This window comes from Patagioenas fasciata, chromosome 19 (genome assembly GCF_037038585.1).
Source record: "Patagioenas fasciata isolate bPatFas1 chromosome 19, bPatFas1.hap1, whole genome shotgun sequence".
NCBI classification, from domain to species: Eukaryota; Metazoa; Chordata; class Aves; order Columbiformes; family Columbidae; genus Patagioenas; species Patagioenas fasciata.
Genome location: NC_092538.1, coordinates 4,415,313 through 4,435,544, shown reverse-complemented (window position 1 = coordinate 4,435,544; position 20,232 = coordinate 4,415,313).

Sequence of the window (20,232 nt, the reverse complement as noted above, 5' to 3'; positions counted from 1 at the left end):
GCTGGAATTCCCAGCTGTTCTTTGGCATTTGCTGGGACTGGCATAACATCCCTGTATGGAGGTTATTGGGAAGAGGAAAAAAAGCGATCAACGGCAGGAAGGGACTCATGAGTGAGACTGGACGTTTAAATAGAAGTAGACAAATAGACTTGAAGTTCTTCTATGAACCAACATTTTGCTTCCCTAGTACTCCTGGACTTTATCCTCCCCTCTCTATAGAAACAGTCTACAAGGTTTGGTTCTGGAATTCATGACAAATATCAGTGCATCATCCTCACATACAGAGAGGATCTTCTCCAGCTTCCAGGAGAAAGTGAACAAAAACTTTACAAAACAAATTCTTTACTGGAATTGTTCCTCAACAGGAAAAGAGGCAAATCCTGCTCTGAAATGAAGTCTAAATAAACCTTAAAGCAAGCAGCCAGAACGCTGTGCACAGAAAAACACTTACATGGCTTACCAAGAAAAACGAATCAAGAGTTATTAAATAGGAGGAATCATTGTTAGTTTAAGAAGTTCTCTCAGCTGCAGGTCCCTGGAGGCTGGAAGGGTCCTGGGGATGAACCCTTGTGTGTCCCCTCTTGCTGTGTGTCCTGGGCTACTGTCTGTGTCGGGTATCAGGCTGCTCGATGGGTTTTACAAGAGGCATGATAGGTAGGTATAAAACCACTACTCAAAATGTTGTCTGACTCATATTGCCTTGCTTTACCTCAGCCTATGCAAACTTGTGCCTTTCCTTTGGTAGAACATGCCTTGTGGTTTATGAGCCTGGGTGGATATTCTTTTCAATTCTTTCAGAATCTGTAAAAGCCAAAGGAAACTTCAGATCTTGCTGTCTGCTCCAGTAGGTCTATTGTTATGCTAGTTAGAAATGAGACTAATTGAAATCTATGTCAATTTAATTCTTAATGAGATGCCCTGTGTGACTGATTATTGTTAATAGTAGCTTTATGATCCTCTGGGAAAATTTAATTTCTTAACTACATTTATAGGAAATAATTTTCATGTGAGCACCAAGTATTTGTAGGATTTGAGTCTAAGATCTGAAAATTTTTTTTTTTAAAGGATTTTTAATCTTATTATGATGGTAATCCCATAGTTAATGGTTGTTTCTGAAGCCACAAGATTCTGAGGTGGGTCTTGCTAACCACTAATCATTACACAGCCTCTTTCCCTTTCATTAGTGCCAAACAAAACCCAGCTCTAAGCTGTAGAGACTCACGGAATCATCAGTGCCTGGGCAAAGAGGCAACAGGTTTTATCTTCTGCTCTGTGTATTTCTTAATGTCTGTACAAGCTTTGGCAAGTTAATTTGCCATGGGAGTTTTCATCTGAAGGTAGCTGAGGATCTAACCGAAGTAGTGAGAACCGGGTGTATATCCAGGGCAGAAGTGCTAATAAATACCCGGCACGTCAGTCCAGCAAACTGCCCGAGTCAACCAGTGCTACTAGAAAACACTTTTCCTCTCACCCGTGAGATTATGCACATACCCCATATCAAAACTGGATCAGAGGCTGCCATGGCAATCTTCATATGAAAGCAGATTGGATTGTAGTGAAATATCCAGCTTTTTTCTATGCAATTAGGAAGGATTATGACTAGGTCTGGATGTTTTCCAGATCCCTTGAACTCTACCTTACTTTATCAAGAGTCTCATTGCTTTGAAGGCAAAGAGATTATTCCACTTAATCCCTATGAAATATGTTCTTTCACCCAAACGGCACATCCCTAGAGAAAGGTAAAGGGGGTCCTTTTCAGGCTAGTTTGCATGACATGCAGGAGATGCATACAATCTGCATAGATGTGTTGAATGAATCTCTTTTTATTTTGCATGTCAGCAGTGAGATAATGGATAATACATGTGATCTGCACATCATCAGAATCTCAGTGTTGGGGTGATTGTTGGAACTCTAGGATGTCAACCCAGGATTTCCTCCTGCCTACCATGGCAGTGAATGACACATTCTTCCATTATTGGTGTAGAAGCAGAGGAAAGTGCTTTCTCTAATCCATCTCTCCCACCCAGCCTTGCACCTTGAGACACTGAAAACCGTCCGGACCCGTGGCCGTGGTGTCACTGTGTCTGTTACGCTGGGGCCGTGGCTGTGCGCTTTGCAGGGCTCCCCTCTGCACGTGCTGTTTTGTAAGATCTGTCCTCAATTCCAAGGCTTCAGACAGGCTTTAGTGCTTAGAAATTACACACAGCAAAATACTTGCTTGATTGGCAAGTGTGCAGGAATTTAAATCAATTTCCTATGGAAGCTTTGCCATAGGGAGATGCCTACCTCTTTCATTTCATGCAAGTTACCCAAGAATGTGTGCCTCTGCAGCAAATACCTGTGCATTCAAAACACACGGCTAAGGTAGATTTTTTGTTGTTTTTATCACGCATGTGGCTACCTCATCAACAGAAAACTCATTTTCTCAATATGGAGGCGTATCTACTTGAAACTGTTCTTTGCACACTCCTACCTTTCTGCAGATAGGGTTGTTGTTGTTTTGCCTAATTAGTCATCTCTTGAGGTTTTTAAATTAAAAAAAAACCCAAACAACTAAATTTGGTGCAAAACTCAAGTGGCCAGCTGTTCAGTAACTGGTCTCTATTTGTAAGTTGTGCTGACACAGTATCTACTGATCCATCATGCTTGGACATGTGGCATTTGTATTCCTGATTAAATTAAGAACATGAATGACCAAAGGATGACTTCAGGTCTTCTATAATGAAAAAGCCTGATTTTGAGTTTATATTTGTTAGTGCACTGGAATCCCATAAAATATAAACATTGTGTGTCAGATTTCAGGAGGAAAAAAGTGATGATGTTGTTGTTGTTGTTGTTGGTTTGGTTTGGGTTTTTTTCCCACAATCCGTTGCTATCTAGGACCATAAGATCCATCTCAAGTTTTGTACATCATGTGTCTTGAAAGTTTATTTCCCTTTCAGAGTTAGAGCTTAAATGCGGTTGGCTTCCTGTGCATGTTGTTTCATGATATTTTAAGTGGTCACAGGTTGAATGTGGTCAGTGTTGCATGTGCAGATTGTGGCTTTTTTCAGTAATGACCACGGTGGCAACCTTTATCTCCTAAGTGATGTACGAGCTCTTTTTTGATAAGCATGTTATACACATTGAAGAAAAGGAAGCACCATCTTGGCATTGGATATTGTTCAAAGTATTTTTGTAACCTGTCCTTTACATTAAGCGAAAAGGTATTGAAGGACTGTATTGCCCTTGTTGCAGTGGGAGTTAATCAAATTTTCGACGTGTCTGTATTCTGGCAGGAGAACAACTTAAATGTGAAGGTTTAGACGAGCATAATCTCAACTGCCTCTTGATTTATTGGCCTCGTACAAGCAGGTGGGGAACTGGAGCTTGGCTTGGTTGCGTGTTTGTATATATCTGTGCTGCTTTTTGCTTTCTAATGCAGCCCAGGCAGCAGGTTCCCTATCATCCCATTGCTGTCTGTAAGCACCTGATAAGGAGGAGGAAGCACTACAAGATAAGGAGATGGAAGCTGCCACAGCTTTCAGCCTTGAGCATTTGAAGGGGCAGCCGAGTCTTACACTGAATATTGAGTGCTCTTTGCTTGTAATACTCTGTTGGAGAGGGAGAGCCTTGGGAACATGATGCTTCTCTCTTTACTCTTTAGTGTGATTCATTGTACAAAATACTGAAGTTAAAATCTTGAGCATTATTATATGTTACGCTTAGGTGCCTTATGACCCGGTTTATGGACTGAAAACAATGCAGTTTCCTATAATTTACTAAGAGATGAAGTTGAGTGTTTAGCTTGTTAAAATTATATTTTAGAACAAGAAAGGGCTTGGCCAAGCGGAGCACAAAGGGGCAGTTTCCCAGGCAGGTTTTGCTGTGCACAGGCAGGAATGGCAGATTTGGGCTGTGAAGCCCCAGTGGCTGCTTTGCTGTTGGCAATTCCTGAGCAGCAGGAGCGTGTCGGGGTGGTCCCTGGTTGAACACGGTCCGGTGCGGTGGGACGGACACACACTGAAAGACAAAGTTAATAAGCTATCTGTCCTCTCTTTGCCGTGTTACAGGAGAAATTGTTTGTTTTCCCTTTTAATTTGGCTTATTAACTGATATCCAATTAAACTTGGTGGAGGGTAGAAGGCCCAAGTTCAGTGTAACAAAACATTAAAACATCAGTGAGGCCTATGAACCTTTTCAGAAACATTTGCTGATGTTATTTGTAAACTTCAAAAGGATTGTTAGGTCAGCAGATGTTGGTTATATAGCCTGTTCTTTTACCGCTGGCAGTTACTATCAGTCTATCAATACAGACATGATCTACTCACAGAGACATGAGAACCCAGCTAAGGATGATTGTTTTCCACGTGCCTGAGACAGACGCCAAACAGCTTGTTATGTTGCATATCACAAGGATACCGAATATTAGTTCTTTCTTCTGTTTCCTCTGCCCTGTGGAGGGAGTAGAAGTGTAGGCAAAAATAGTCTCAGGATTCTGGAACTGTGCCTGAGCTCTCCTGGGGTGGGCAGGTGGTGATGTCTGGCTGATACATCTGACATAGTCCCGAGCTGAATAAACTTTCAATACACTGATTTCTTCACTCATGTCATGAAGAGAACGTTTTTCCAAGGTGCTGTTGCAGTTTGCTTACATCAGAGCAAATGCCTGTTTTCTGGTTTTAAATAAAAACCAAATTGGACAGGCCCATCAGAAGATATGGCTATGCTATTGTGCCTAGAAGCTGAGATAGTAGTGTTCCCTTGCTTTAATGCACTTAGGTGTGAGAAGAAGGACTTATCTTTTCCCTGATTTTGGAGAGGAAACAGAGTTTCTGGCTCTTTAAAAGTATGTTAACCAGATTATTAGGTATGTTGATGAAAACTGCCTCTTAAGCAGTTAACTGCCATGAAGGAGTTTTCATCATCTATTTTGGAACTGTGATATGCATTTCTACTGCATATTGGGGAAAAAAAATCCAAGACAAGAAGTATGCACAAGTACCAATTAAGTGATGCCATAAATCGTCTTTGAAGAGCGATGAGAATGCTGTAATCCCATTGTTTTTAAAAGTAAGTTTGCCATTTGGCTTCACAGCCCTGCTCTGTAAGTGCATTGTGCTCTCTGAGGTGACTTGGGGAACAAAGTGCAACACTATGTCACAGAGAAATAGTTAAACCTAATAAATGGTATGGAAAGCAATAAAGGAAAGAAGTCATCACTTCTTTGTCCCCAAAGCCAAGAGTAATTGGGCAAATTCAAGGTCAGGCACAAGTTCTGGCCAGAAGATGAGTGACTTAGTGGGTTAAGAAGATGTTGGCTGCAGTGGCCAAGTTCAGCCCACGTTGTCGGAATAATCTGTCTTTTGGAGGCCTCGCGAACAGCCATAGCAAGGCCAAGGTCATTGAAAACTGCTTGGATAATAGATGTTTTCTCTGTAGTAAAGGGCAGGGAATAGCTGAATAGGACAATTCATGGGCGCTGTTTGAGAGCAGGAGGGTGAGAGGGAAGGGTGAGGTGAACTTTTCTCAACAGAAAATTTAGCCATGTCCTTTCACAGCAAAGGTACTTTGAATGCTGAATGGTGCAAGGCACAAAAAGGGAAAAAAGTCTTTTAAACTAAACCAGCTGCATCAGACTGGGGGCAAATCTTCTGTTACACTGGCCACATGTGCCTTATTCACATGCTATGTTTTCTAAACCAGCCAGACCTGGAAACCACAAGTTCATTGAAGCTGAGACATGCTAGATGTACCTGATAAATTTTGAAAATCAAGCCAACACCTCTGAAGTAATACATCTACTATGTACCCTGTTTTCCCAAAAATAAGACCTACCCTGAAAATAAGCCCTAGTATGACTTTTCAGGATTTTCGAGGATGCTCAAAATATAAGCACTACTGCAAAAATAAGCCCTAGTTACAGTTAATTTTTAAAAAGTCAATTTAAATAGTGTCCTGGCAGCTATACATGTAAAAAAGGAAGTATTTTTTGGAGCAAAAATTATAAAAGACCCTGTCTTACTTTTGGGGAATCAGGGTAGCTTGGTTTCCCCTATGTATAGAAGGGTTTTAGTGCCTTCAGCATCCAAGCAGCTCTTTAAATAAATTAATGTATTTCATTCTTGAAATTCTGTAAAGCTGAATTTGAAAATCCAGCTGGTTTGTGTATGTAGGAAGTATTTTCCATCTTTGAGGAACCTAAATTAGGAAAAAGACATTAACAGCACTAAAGTAAGGGAAATTATTTAGAAGTAAACTTTAAACAAAAATGAAAAGCCGAAATTGTAATGAAGCATACAATATAGAGATACTTTGTATGAGGTACCAAAAATATCCTTGAAGTTCTACAAACCTCTTTGCCATCTTTCCTTCCCAGCATATACACACTGATTTCTAATGAAATATGATCCCAGTAAATCCTGGGTTTATGGTGCGTTGACAGTGGCCTCAAGCATCCCATTTTTGAGGGGTTTATGTTAAGCCTTCTGGAAGATGTTTGTTGTCTTTCATTGCCGCCTTCAAAAATAACTTTTCAATCTATTGAGCCCACGGCTCATCTGACCGCTTTGAAGCACGTGTTTCATTTATGTGTTGGGCTGAGCCTTCCAGCACAGGCTTAGTCCCTGTATCATCAGGCTGGCCTTAAGGAGGGGTTAACTGTAAGCAAATGCTTAAGTACTCTGGTAGGTGAGTGCAGATGGCAATTACTGTCAGAGCTTTGGACATCACCTTGTAATCGTACACACCACTCCTTGACCAGAAGCTTCTGCTAATCCATTGGAATGGCAGGAGAACCACCCGTGCCGAGTCCTGAGGCCCAGCTAGGAGCTAAGCAGTTTGTAACACTGGTTTGAGCTAAGACTAAGTGGTGTGTGCAGCTGCTCTGGAGCCAGCACAGGGGTGATACCCCTGGCAAAGCTCTGGGGAGGACAGAGGGGACAGTGACACCTTCTCTGGCCTTTGGCTTAGGAACAGGACTCACCTACCAAAACTCTTTGTGCTTCTTGGCTCGTGCCTCTGGTGCCTCCTTTCTATTGCCTGTGATTAAATTTGCCTGTGATGTTGATTCTTGCTAGTTTTGGGGAAGCTCATCCTGCATGGAAAAAACCTATTTGTTTAAAAGGGTCTGTAATGAAAGATGACTGTGATAATTGCAGGCTGGTGAATTTGCACATTTGAAGGTTAATTCATGTACTGCACTCAGTCACAGCCAAATATCCAGGACAGATGACTCTGTTTTTAAAAATAGACTGATTATTACAAAACAAACAAGTGAATAGAGATGAAACAGCACAAGTCCACCTGATTGCAGTACTATAGAAATGTCAATGACATACAGTAAGGAACTTCATGTCGATTTAACTATTGCTGCTCTTGTAGAAAGTGACAGAAACAAATCTGTGCAATATAAGGCTTAGCACTAACAGCAGGCTGATGCTAAAACAGGGTCTAAATTAGCTCTCTATTGCTGAGGCCTTTTTTTTTCTGTATGTGAAACTTGTATGTCAAAGCTTGATAAAGTAGAATATGGACAGTTACATCCTTGTCCAGGATGGTTGTGCTTAAGGAAGAAAACAGAGGGCTGCATGTACAAAAAAGCACGTCATGCACCAGGGGAGGGAACAAGTGACTTGCAGACATGTACACACGTGTCTGTGTGCAGAACATATCTGAGAAATGCTAACCTTTTCTCTCTGAGGGAGATTGCAGCTTGGCCTTGCTAGTACACAGTACATTTAGCCAGCAACATAAATATGATGTCAGAGCTCTGCATTTCCTTCTAGACGTGGCTCTCGTGAGGATTAGTTGGTGGGACATGCCTTTGGTTTTACTTTTGTTAGATTTATAATCTTGACAGAGTTGTTGTTTTGTTATAAACCAGATACACAGACCTTGTGGACATCACATAAAAGATAACATGACCCGCTGCATCCAGCTGAACTTAAATGCAGAGATAGGGATGTGACCTGGCTGCTCACTGAGCAGAGTATTTCCCTGGGAACATGGGCTGTGGTCACCGTTGCTCTCCTGTTGGTAGGAGCATGTGTGGGGTGTATGCTCTCTGCAGCAAGGAAAAGGAAGGGTATTTGGTCTTCAGCTTTCCAATTAACTAGGTTTTTGTGTGTGTGATTCGTTTTCTGTTGGTTTGGGTTGGGTTTTTGTGTGTGTGCACTACCCGCATGTTCTTTCCAACAGCAGAATTTGCTCCTTTTGTCTTGGGCTAGTTTAGTGCCTTTTATTGTTTGATGAAAGGAGCGTCAGACAAATGAGGAGAGGCAAGGTGGGAAGCAATGGGATTAATGATTGGTCTTGGATTTAGTGGACTCCAGTCCTGTCTTATCTTTCTGGGGGCTGCTTGGGTTTGGAGAAAACTGCAGTGACCCTCTGCAGGCAAATGCTGTCATCTGTCTTGGGAGAGAGGTGTTTATGCGTGGCCTTTAATGCCAGAAAACCACCTAACCTGTCGTTCTTAGTCTTGCTGAAGTCCTCCAATTCTGCGAACACCCTACTAGAAGAAGGCTGAGTGTTTGCCGTGCACGGTATCTCTGCTGGCCCTTCTGTCTCTACTCACATCTTTCCAAAATGGATCCACTTCATGGAGTGGGAAGTTTGGACCCTCAATCATGATTTGCATTAGTGCTAGTAGAAAAAAACCCTGCATGTTTACACAGGAAAACACGTTTTTAATTTTTAGCAGTATCTTGTAGCCTTAGTATGTTACAGAAATCGCCATGAAGTTGGGGTGTGGGGTTTTGGTTGGTTGGCTTCGATCTATGAAAAATTTTAGGGGGGAAAAAAATCTGGCCTGTTCCAATTTAAGTGTGGTGTCAGAAGCGGTCATCTACTGGCATTGAAAAATTTAAATAACTGTTTGTCCACTGCTCCTTTATAGAAATTATATTGTCTTCAAGGCCTGACCCTAACAAATGCTAAACTTATATATTCAATCTGAGTAGGCATGTGGCGTTTTCTTAATAGCGTATTCCTAATGTGTTTTCTAGGACAAACATAAGCAGATCATGGAAGCAGATGTGTTCCTGGTGTTGTCTGTGGCCGTAGGTGTCTAATCTGTCCCCTTCATGCTCCCAGGCATGCTTTCTTTTCTTCCCTTATCTTTTTAATGAACAGTAACACAGCAGAATATAATATGTGGCCACTTGTCTGTTCTGAGCTATAGAACTGAAAAGAATCTCATTTCCAAGCTATGTTAGCTGGGGAAAAGAGGGGAAAGAGATCTCTTCATAGATAGACGAAGGTTATAAATAAAAGGTTTAAGAGGTATCCTTGATGTTACCTTTTTACTTAAATATATAGGTGAATATTTTAAATATGTCCAGCTCTTTGTCATCTGACCATACTTGTGTTCAACAATTGACTGAAGAAGTGACCATTTGGAACCTGTATAAATGTTAATCTGTCAAAGTTTTGGAATTTCATAAGCATATAGTTGTTAGCAACGTGCTTTTCTTTCACTTCTCTACTCATCTATTAACGGCATTGGTATTCTGTGAAGATATTTCAATATTGTTTAACATTGTTTCAATATTGCATAAAGAGAAATGACTGGAGTCAGCAAACCTGTCCTGAGAAAGGTGAAGCCGTGTAGAGAGACTTCTGTCCATCTGCTTGGACAAGGAACATGGGAGTGCAGGAGTGAGTAAGAAGTTGTGCATCTGGGCGCTGGTTGCAGCATTGTTTCCTGTAGAATCGAAATTTGCAGGGGAGGGGAGGGAAGAAACTAAACTGCAGCACTGGCACTTGGAGGTTGCAATTAGGTCTGGCTTATTCTCTTGTAAAAAAATTTTACAATTTTCCAAGTCATTGGCATAAGCATGGAAAATAGGCAGTATAATGTATTGTTAAATCAGCTTTAGTGGAAATTTCTCATTGTGAAAATGTAATTGAAGCTATCATTTTTGAGGCAGCTTAGTGTAATGATGGCAGCATATTCCACCGATGAGTGGAATCTCAAGATTCACAACATGCTGCCTGCTCACATCTGTGGGAAGAGAACAGAACTTCAGATACAGCCGTGATTTAAGCCTGATTTAACTCACTCGGCAAATATCATCAATGCAGATGCAGAAGAGGATGATGTGGAATGGGTAAAGCCACTTTATGGGCTCTTCTTCTTGTCCTTGTTAAAGAGCGTGCAAAAGGAGATCGGAGTGACAGACAAGTGAAAATACAGCAACCTGCTTTGTTCTGGCCCTGTTTTTGAGGGCATGGGGATTGCTTTGTTTTGTTGTTTTGAGGGGAACTTTCTCTGGGCTTCCTTTGGGGTTACCAGGAGAAGCACCCAGGAGGCTTTGAGCTCTAGCGATAATTTCTTGTTGAAATGTTTGCATTGTAAAATGATAAATAATTAAAATGAAACATTTTTTCAGGAGAAGGCTTGTTTGGAGACTCTCAGATTTTGTCTTTTAAAGTAATTTTTACAGGAAAGGTTTTGATGTTTTTGAAACATAAAAACGTCAGTCACATAATACTGATCCACAAATAAAGCTTATTTTGGACCAACAAAAGGACTTGAGATATTGCCATGGTTCAGCTTTTAATCCTACAGGCAGACCGGTGTCAGGGTGGCTGTGAGCTCACAGCTTGTTTTTGGGCTGATCTTCGTTGCTGCTTGGAACCTCAATAAATTTATGTTCAACCATATTCCAGCAAGCAGCACCTGCCAGAGTTTGGCTTCATTCTGTTTTCATGGCTTGTGGCTTCTGAGAAAAAAAAAAAAAAGATGGTGTATTTTATTGCCCGGCATATAAAAATATGCAGAATGTGACTTTTTCATTTGTTTTTCTCCAAGTTTGATAGTGACTTGAATGATGGTGCCTTGGGAACACAAAATCAGGAGGAGTAACGCTTCTCTTTGGGCTCAGGACAACTACGGTGAAACCTGCGTCACCTGCCCTTAAGAGAGACACCACGGAGCAGCACCCAGCGACAGCCCTTGTGCAGCTTTCACCATGGACCAACGCGCACCCAGATTGGGCTAACTAAGAATTTGCCAAGCAGCTGAGCTGTTTTAAAAGTCCTTGGTATATATGGGGCCTAAGGTGTTTGGGAAGGGAGTTAAAGCACTGGGTTGTCATAACATACCAATAGAATGAGATTCAAGAACTAGGAAAAGCCTTTCTCTTTTCCATCTGGGCATGACAAACAAACAAAAACCCAACCAACCAAAACAAAAGACAAAACAAAAAAAACACCCACAACTTCCTGCAGTTAGGTTTGGGGTTTTTTTTTGAAACAACATCTTACTGTAGCCACATCATGTAAGTGGAGGATATGGCAGTTTTAGACAGATTTGGGGGGCTTTTAAACATCACCAGAAAATGTTCTTCCCCTGGTCAGGGGGCCCAGCTTGCACCTTGTTCTACTGATTTAGTGAAGCGGTGCTCCAACAAGTATGGGAGTGTTCATGCAAGGAGAGGCAGCCTTGGGCTGGAGGGTACACAGCGCGGCAGGGTTTCTTTCATTTTAAAGCTCATGCTTGATCTTTCTAAATGTAGTGCTATCACCACAGAGTTACAAGGTTTTGTTCTTGTTTGTTTAGTTTTCTTCAGCCAAAATAATTATCAAGTCCCTAGTGTGAGTGCAATGATATCATTTGTGTTAAAGCTAGAGAGTGGAAACAGAGTGCTGTTTCATGAGAACTTTAATGCTGTTGTCGTTTTGTTTGTTCTCATTTTGAAAAAGAAAACCAAAGCGCTTAAGCCTATTTTTTGAAGAGAGATAGGGAGAGAGGAACCAGCCCCCTTCCTGTATGGTCGTAGCCCAGTGGGAAAGGCCAGGTTCAAACACCTCATCTAAATCTGGCCTTCCACACTAAAGAGCTTGCCCTTTCTGCTTTGTGTTTGTGTGTCCGTCTGCTCGTCTGTCTGACCCTGCAGTATATGACAGTGCCAGAACCCCAGAAGGAATTATCTGCCTGGCCAAGCAATTCCGCTGTGAGCACAAGAACCTCGGCCCAGCTAACATTTCATTGAAGCTGACGTTTTTCCACAGAAGGCTTTGGTTTCAACAAATCAGCACTTTCCAACAGAGAAGCCTTTCGCCAAAGAAATTCCCTGAATATTTAGTTGTGGTTGTGGTAGCTCCTCAGTAGGGGGAGTTCTGGTATGCTTAGTTATAGGTTCATGCCCATGAATTTGGAGAAAAACATTAAGTGCTTCCATGAGTGTGGTTGGTATATGAGGAAGGGAAAAAAAGCCTCTAGGACTTCTGCTCTTCCTTAGGCTCCATCTCTTTTGCTTTTCGCTCGTTCTTAAGTTAAACAGATTCTGTATGCTATTTTATTTCATTATCATTTTCCCTTGGGACAAATTATTCCAATGCAGACACCTTTGTCATTCAGCCTACTGGAGCAAAAGCAGAGAAATATTCTGGTGAATATGTTGCCTTACCTTCAACTCATTTATTTCTTCTGCAAACATTGTGGACTCATCTAGTGTTCTCTCTGCCTCAGAAGTTTATCCCATTTCTAGCTCTGCCTAAGAAGCAGATCACAAAACCACTGCCTGTTCACTTAAAGAGTAAGATGAGCAGAAATGAATTTGAGTTACGTGCCAAGAGAGGTAAGGAAGACCCTAGTTAATGCCAAGAACTGAGAAAGCTTTTAGTCTTCAGGTAAGAAGCAGATGAGAAAGCAGGTAACTGTCTGGAGTCTCTCTTCTCTGTGTAACTCCAGTTTTTTTCCTTTTCTGTTTTCTGCTAGTCATGAACAGCAATGCAAAAAAAGAAGAAATAAGGGCAATCTACTGAAGGGTTCTTTCTCTAGGTCTACACTTGCTGCCTTGTGGATATAGGCTATTAAAAGAGAAAAAAAATCAGCTGTCAGTTCAGAAAGTGGCTTTTGCTGTCCATCCACCTGATTGCCAGCTCCTGCTCTCCCCTCTTGCCAGAGCTGTCCTCCTGTTCGTCAGGCCTCATCTATAGTAAGAAGCATTGGTTTTGTGTGCAGTATTTATTGCATCTCCTCCCCACCCATCCCCCTCTGCACTTTTTACCCTCCCTCCTTGTTCGACATGATTACATGTTGTTTGGCCCCATTCCATTTAGGTTACTTTGCTGTATCATCCTGAATTTGTGTGTAGCATAACAGCTCCAAAGATCTCCTAGTTTGAAGCAAATTATAGAGTAGGCAGAGTTCATTAAAATAAATAACAGCATAACATGAAACACAGCCCTGAAGTAAACAAAACTGAGATTTGAAAAAGTGATTCTGAGTGTAAAGAAGTCTGTTACATGCTGGCTGATACAGGCAGAAATGGGGTCTTGAAAGCAGCCAGTTTTATATGCTCTATTTAAACCTGTCAGCTCTCCACACAAAGACATGGGTGGTTACAGAACGGGGAGAGAAAGCAGTTGGGGGTAGAGGGGGAATATCTGTGACCGTATTCTAGAACTTCATACCCGAATTCCTCCCTTGATCCTCAAATCTGGAACATTTGCCATGTTGTTGCTGCTGTTTTTCATTGGGAGTCAGTGGCAGAGGAAAGCAGAGGAGTGGAAATGTTTTATAGAAAGCAAACTTTTGACGCAGTTAAATGCAGTTGACTCTCCTTCCTTCCACTTGCTCCCCTGTGTGTCTTGCTGCCCCATTTCTGTAGTCTGCTTGTTTTCAGTGTTTGTAATGTTCCATTTTAAAATATCTCAGTGTTTTTTTCCCCAGCTGTCTTAAAGACTCTTTGTTCCTCAATTCAGCTTTAGTTCCTCAGGGCACTCAGATTATCACTACTAAAATTTTACTCTTAAAATAAAGGCTCAAGGTCCAAGGAGTGGTTTAGAAGAATGTGTGATTTTGTACCTGTTAGACACTAGACAAAGTGCAGCAGAAGAGGCTTAGAAAACACCTGATTCTTACATTCTGCCATCAGCTTTTGCTACTGTCAGAAACAGGATTAAAGGCAAGATGGTCCAGTTCTGCAGTTTGCTGAATTTATTTCAGCAGCTCCTCCTTTGCAGCATCTATGAAGCTGCAAATATAGTGTATAAACCAAGTAAAAAGTATTCCCTGGTCACCGTGGTGGAACACAAAATCTGAAGATGTGAAAACACATTGCTAGCTCTCTGCATTGATAGCTGTGATATTTCCAATATTTTTGCACTCACAAATTGGAACCTGAAGCAATTATACATGACTCCCAAGAGTAACAGAAACAGGCCTTGTGTAGGCAAATGCATGTACATATCCCAATCATGGAGCTACTTCTACATCTCTGTAGTACATAGTTCAGTTTGGTTTTGCTGTTTCTAGTATTAATCTGCATGGAGTGCAGGAGAGTAGTTGTTGTGCATGCTGCTGTATCCTGTTTTCAAGGGACAACAATGGGTTAAGAATCTTGCCCTGGTATGGGAGGCAAGAGGAGGAGAGTATTTTCAAGTACTTGCTGGAATGTGCTTGTCTGGAATCACAAGGCTTGTGATACACGAAGGAAGACCCCGTGTTGGAGACTAGGGGAACAACTGGGCTTTATCATCTAAATCACTCCAGGAAGACTCATTTGTATCGAAGTAATCATGTGAAAAAAAGACCCTTCTGAAGAAGCCAAACAGGAGGGAATGGATGCTAACAATGTGCTGCAGGAAATGCAGGCCGTTAGAGACCTGAGTGCTTCCCTCTTGGAGCTCCTGCAAAGAGACGTGGACGTGCTGGCTCAGACCATCCACCTCTTACAAATGACCAACAGGCCCCGCTTTGTCTCAGCAAAGCCACCGTGTCTCACTGGGACTCCTGCCAGCTTGCCTCAGCTTCTCTTAAAGAGAGCAGGCGTTAGAGTGGATTTAAAATATTCACTGTTTCCTCCTCTTCTCCAAATCTCTGTCACAGGAGTTCCCTGTCAGCCCTGTAGCCAGACAAAAGCTTTGACTAGCACAGCAAATGTGTAGCAATTAGTCCCTTAGGGCAGGCTGCAACTTCTGAAGCCAGCTTCAACAGCAGTAAATGCGTTGCCACAGCCAAAATGGCCCTAGTGAGAAAAGAGCATGGTGTTCACAGACCCACCAAGTCAAAAAAGCCCCAGGGCTTTTCCAGAGGTTCTACTGCCCAGAAGATTCAAGGGGTCCTCAAGTGGAAATGGTAAAACCATGGGAGCCCAATTGAGCTACAGCAGTTGTCAGAGGTGTCCGTGTGCTGCCCTCTGTGCACACGAGGTTACTCTATGAATATATGTGCAAATAAGGTTGCCTCACCATTGAGATGTGGGGTGTAATTTATTGAGAATGTGAGAGGCAAAACACAGAGAATCTTTCCATTGGCATTTGATCCAGAGTTAAATCTTATACCTAAATCCTGTGGTCCAGCAGAGTATACAGGATTTCATCCTGTACAATCAGAACTTTGCAGTGTGTAGACAACTGTTACGGAAAATGTTAATAGCTTACGGATTGACATGGTCCTTAGGAGGCCCCAGATTGCTGTTGACTCCTACCTACTCTGTGTGACTAGGAGAGATGTGTTATGTTCTTCAGTTGGGGGTGTAACAAAGGGCATTCAACAAGACACTGATCTACGCTTTCTCGTGAAATCTCGTCGCCACCAGCAGGTGCCTTCTAGCAGAAAATTCACTGTCTGCTGCTTCCTGCACTGTCAGGAACCAGCTCTTTTATCACACCAGCCTTCCATACAGCGGTGACAGCATTTGCTTGATTCAGTGCAAAAAGGTGAGGTTAAGGGGGAGTTGTGGATAAATTTCACAGGAGTTTCTAATCCTTAATTTGCGGATCATTAACTTTACACTGTAACCCTTGGGAGACAAGGTCACCTGCTCCGTGGGCTGGGAAGGTGCTTTTGCAAATAAGGGTGTTTGTTCAACATTGCTGATCCCTGCTGATCCGTTATAAAAGCCACATTAGTTATTGTATCCACGCGTTATGTACAGTCATGTGATGCTCGAGGCCTGAAATACATTTAGCAAGGCAGAAGAGATAAGGCAGGCTACAATCTGGCTTTCTTCCCTTAGGTTTGCAGAATGTGTTTGCAGATGTGTTGATCTTTATGAGGCTGGTGGGGTGGGTGTATTTTCTTCAATTGCCTATTTCAGTATCAGAAGTACATGAGAAGATGAGGTCATCTTTAATACCTCCTAGTAGCTGTGAAGATGTTGTTCCCACATCCTGAGCTATGCTGTCTCATTTTTGCATCAACAATGATTTTCAGCCTTTGTGAAGTGGACATGACTTACCTGGCTTTGCAGAGAGCTAATGGGCTGAACTGGGTCTGTTCCATTAATACTTATTGTAGCAGATGGCTTTGAGTACCTCACCCGATCAGTAAGGAAACTTTCAGCTTCTATCTCATGTGATGTTTTGGTTCAGCCAGACATGCACCACTTTTTCTCTTTTTGTTGAAGTCATTTTACCTTCCAGACTTTGAGCATTTCCAGTAAACCCCTAGGTGTGACTTACGCATCTTGGTGCTATTGAGAACGAGGGTTTCATACGAGTGGCTGTAGCCATTGAATCTCCAAGGATGTGGACAAGCTTTGCTAGCCACTAGCTAAGAGAAGGAGGAATTGGAACAAAATATCAAGACCAAATATTTGTGCTTGGCTCCTCACAGGCCCAACTTGAGCAAATGTTGCTTGCCTTAGCTGTGGACAATACTCACCTGCCAATTTGAGGTGAACTGAGTTTTGGTAATTTCCTTGCAGTGGTTGGTGCTGCAGTTCCTGTGCCCAACCGTGCATGACAGGTGTGAGCAATTTCATCTTTTTTCTCCAGAAGCAATGTAACATTGCTTACAAGCTGCCAAAGCTTCCTTTCTCCAGCCCAGAAGTCCCATCATTTTCTGTTCTTCCAGGACGGTCGCTGTTAGGTGCCACCAAAGCATAAGAACATAAGTGGGGGAACCAAGATGTGAGGTTTTCTTCTTCCTGACCAAGGTATTTAGTTGTACAATGAGGAACTGATGCAACAGCAGAGTCTGATCTGCACCTCGGCCACCCTGGGAGCATGAAGTGTCTGACCTGTTCAGCACACTCTGTACTTCAACAGTAAATTAAAGGTCTTCATTAGCTTATTTGGTAGTTAAATAAAATGCTGTAAGACACTGGCACATTAACTGCAATCACGTTTTGAAAGGTCTCTGGTTGCTAGAAGGAAATTAGCCTGATAAATTGTTCTTTTCGATTAAACAAATGGGTGATTTTTCACAAGCAAACCCAGAAGCTATCATTTGGGAAGCCTCCCCCCACCCCTGCTTTTAAAAAACATTTTACATATGATTATTCTTAAAGAACTGTTGTTTGGTTTGGGTTTTTAGAGGAGACCATTTGTCACTGAAGTGTAAGATGTCTTGTCAGCCATTCTGTCTGCCTCAACCTCCTAGAGGTCGCATGATCAACCAGTGGCCTATGAACTGTACTTCCAAAATGATAATAACGGATGGTGTGACCTTGGTTCATTGCCTGCCTTTCTGTGCCTTTGTTTACCTGTTTGTCTAAGGAAGCATTACCCTCCCTGGGTCAAAAAGGCCTGTTTAACTTAAGCAAGGAGTTCTAGGATAATTATAGTTACTTAGTAACTTTCATCTTGGAGTAAACTTGTTAGGACTGTTAAGAAATGTGGTGGCTTCCCTTTTGGTCAAAACCACCAAGTGACCTGAGGATACCTCCAGCCCTCAAAGCTTTAAACACAGTCTGCATTCCAAAAGTACCCTCTGAGTTTAGAAACTGGAACAGATTGCTCTGTCCTTTGCGTACGGGGTCTGAAAGGGAACCCAGAAATGCACACCGACCTGGTTTCACACCAGAGCTATCAACATGCTAAGAACTTCATATGCTGTGTCTACTGCAGAAGAGCAAATGCTGGTATAAACTGCTGCAACGCTGGATTCTTCTTGCCTTGGGCATATTTATCCAGGGTATTGCCATTACATCATTCCCATTAGGACTTGTATTATCTGCTATTTTAGATCTTAGAAGCTGTTACAAGCCCTAGTTAGAGGTCAAGATGCTGTTGAACTTCAGATGTTTCTGAAAGAAGAATGTAATTCTGCCAACAGCCAAGCAGTGTTAGATTTGCAGCAATGTCATACAAATCACATGAGATAATTTAATCTAAGTTATGTATTTTTAAATGAGGTTTTATTGCCAAAAAATTGAGATGCTGCATGTTAAAATCCATCTGCGAAAGGCTACCATAGCGTCATCTTTTAGAACTAAATAGGGTAATTTGGGGCTTTTTTTATGGTATCAGGAGAGACCACAAATTATTTGAGAACTTCCTTCCATCATCTAAATAAAATAATACTGAAATACCCTGCTGGAGTAACTGCATAAAACATGACAACTCACGTGATTAGAAATTCTCCTTTATTTTTCGCCTCTGTGTATGGTGTTGATCTTCATGAACTCTTCATCACGGTGTGTAATTACATTCCTTTCACCTAAGCTGTTTCAACATTTTTAAAACTTCGATTTCCTGAAAGCCTGATTGTTGTGGAGTGTTTCAGTTTGGTTTGGAAGCAATCTGCGTGCAGAGACCTGGCCGCTGGACTGCAGCGTGCTCTATGAGGAATTTCACAGTCAGACAAAATTCAGACTCCCGAGAGCCGGAGTCTCTCAGGGGACCGCTGGTGACCTGTGTCTGGCTGTACCTTGGTTGCTGCTGAGACAAGTAGTCAAGGCAAAAATACAGACTATCTTCTTAAACTCCTGTTTTTCACAAAACACTGCATTCCTTCTGAGGACCCCACATCCAGATGGTGCCCCAGGGCAGGGAGGAGATGGCTCTTGCCTTGCTCACCGCTGAGAAGGTTCTGATATGACTGAAAGCTGAGGTATCCGAAAACTGACCATCTGTCCAAATACAGTCTGCATTCTTCTACTGGGAAACCCCACCACCTCCAGGCTTCAAACCCCAAGTTTTGCTCAGTGTTATGGGTGGTATCTGACCTAGACCACTTAGAAATCTCATCTATTTATGATGGCTCATAAGTGCTCTGCTCTCCATCCAGGCAGGACATGACTCATGGTGCCTGGTCCTCATACAGAGATTTGTTCTGCTGCTATCTCATCTTCCTGTTTTCTTGTCCCTTCTCCCCGTTTCTTTGTTCTGTCTGCCCAGCATGTGCTGCGGTAACTGACACTGGAGGCTGTGTGGGCAGGGAACGAGTTTTGGTTTTAATAAAAAAGTGTGGTTACTTCATCTTGCACAACAGGTCCCTGCTCTGTGGCTGGGCCAAGCGAGTCCTTTCGAGCTGCAAAAAAACCCTAAAAACTCAGAATTGCAGCAATCAAAAGATGATATAACATGTTATATATAATAACAACACATTCTAGGCTGCTCCCTGCATGGAATCTCCCAGGTACACCTGGCAACAGGGGAGAGAGAGATGTGAATACTAATGACAGCTGGAGGAGGGGCCCGTAATAGTATTTTGGCTAATTGCCAGGTTGCCTGCTCTTGAAAAAATTTGCTGTGCTGAGCTAGGCATATTTTTCATGTGTAGAAAATTACGTTGGGTGTTGGTAGGGCTTTATATTTTTCAAATGCTTCCTACAGTCAACTATGTGAAGGTTCATGTAGCCATGAGGTCTGTGTTTCTAGCTCAAAGAGGCCTTCAGGCCGGCTTTGAAAGGCTTGGGAAACCATAGCAGCTGAACAGGCCTAGGAAAGGAATTGCAACGTTGGAGAGTACCAGATGTAAACTTACAAAAATGAAGAAGTGTTTTGTGGGTTTGGGGGGATTTTTTTGTGCTTGTTTGCTTGATTCTTCTTTTTTTAGTAAATCCAGATGACTAACTCAGGGCGTCTTTTGTCCTTCCCTGCAGGCAGAACAAAGTCTCTGATGATTTGCTTGCTTCAAAAGGTCCCTACTGGTTTTACCTTTGGGTCTGTTGTATTATATCTCATTGTTTCATGTAAGCTTTTTCTCTGGTAATTAGACTGGTAATAGCATAATCCCTGGTGGCTTTCCTGGAGTGTCTGGCCTCTCTGGCTTGAGAAAGCTTTGCTTGGGGGCAGCATATTTTTTCTGTAAGTGGAAAGGGAAGAGTTGATGTTGTGAATGTTGTCCTGATTATGATGGAAAAATGTTTGAAAGAGCAAAATTTTGCAGAGTTTTCTAGAAGTGATCCAAGCTACATTTGTCTGATTTCCTCTGGAAGCTCTCGGCAACCCTGATAGTGCGTGTTTTGTCCCTGGCTGCTTCCTTCTGGCCTCTGTGGTCTGCATTGTCCCGGAGGAACACGGATATCTCTGTGATTTGTAGATGCAGGTGCAGGCACTTTTTGTAGCTGG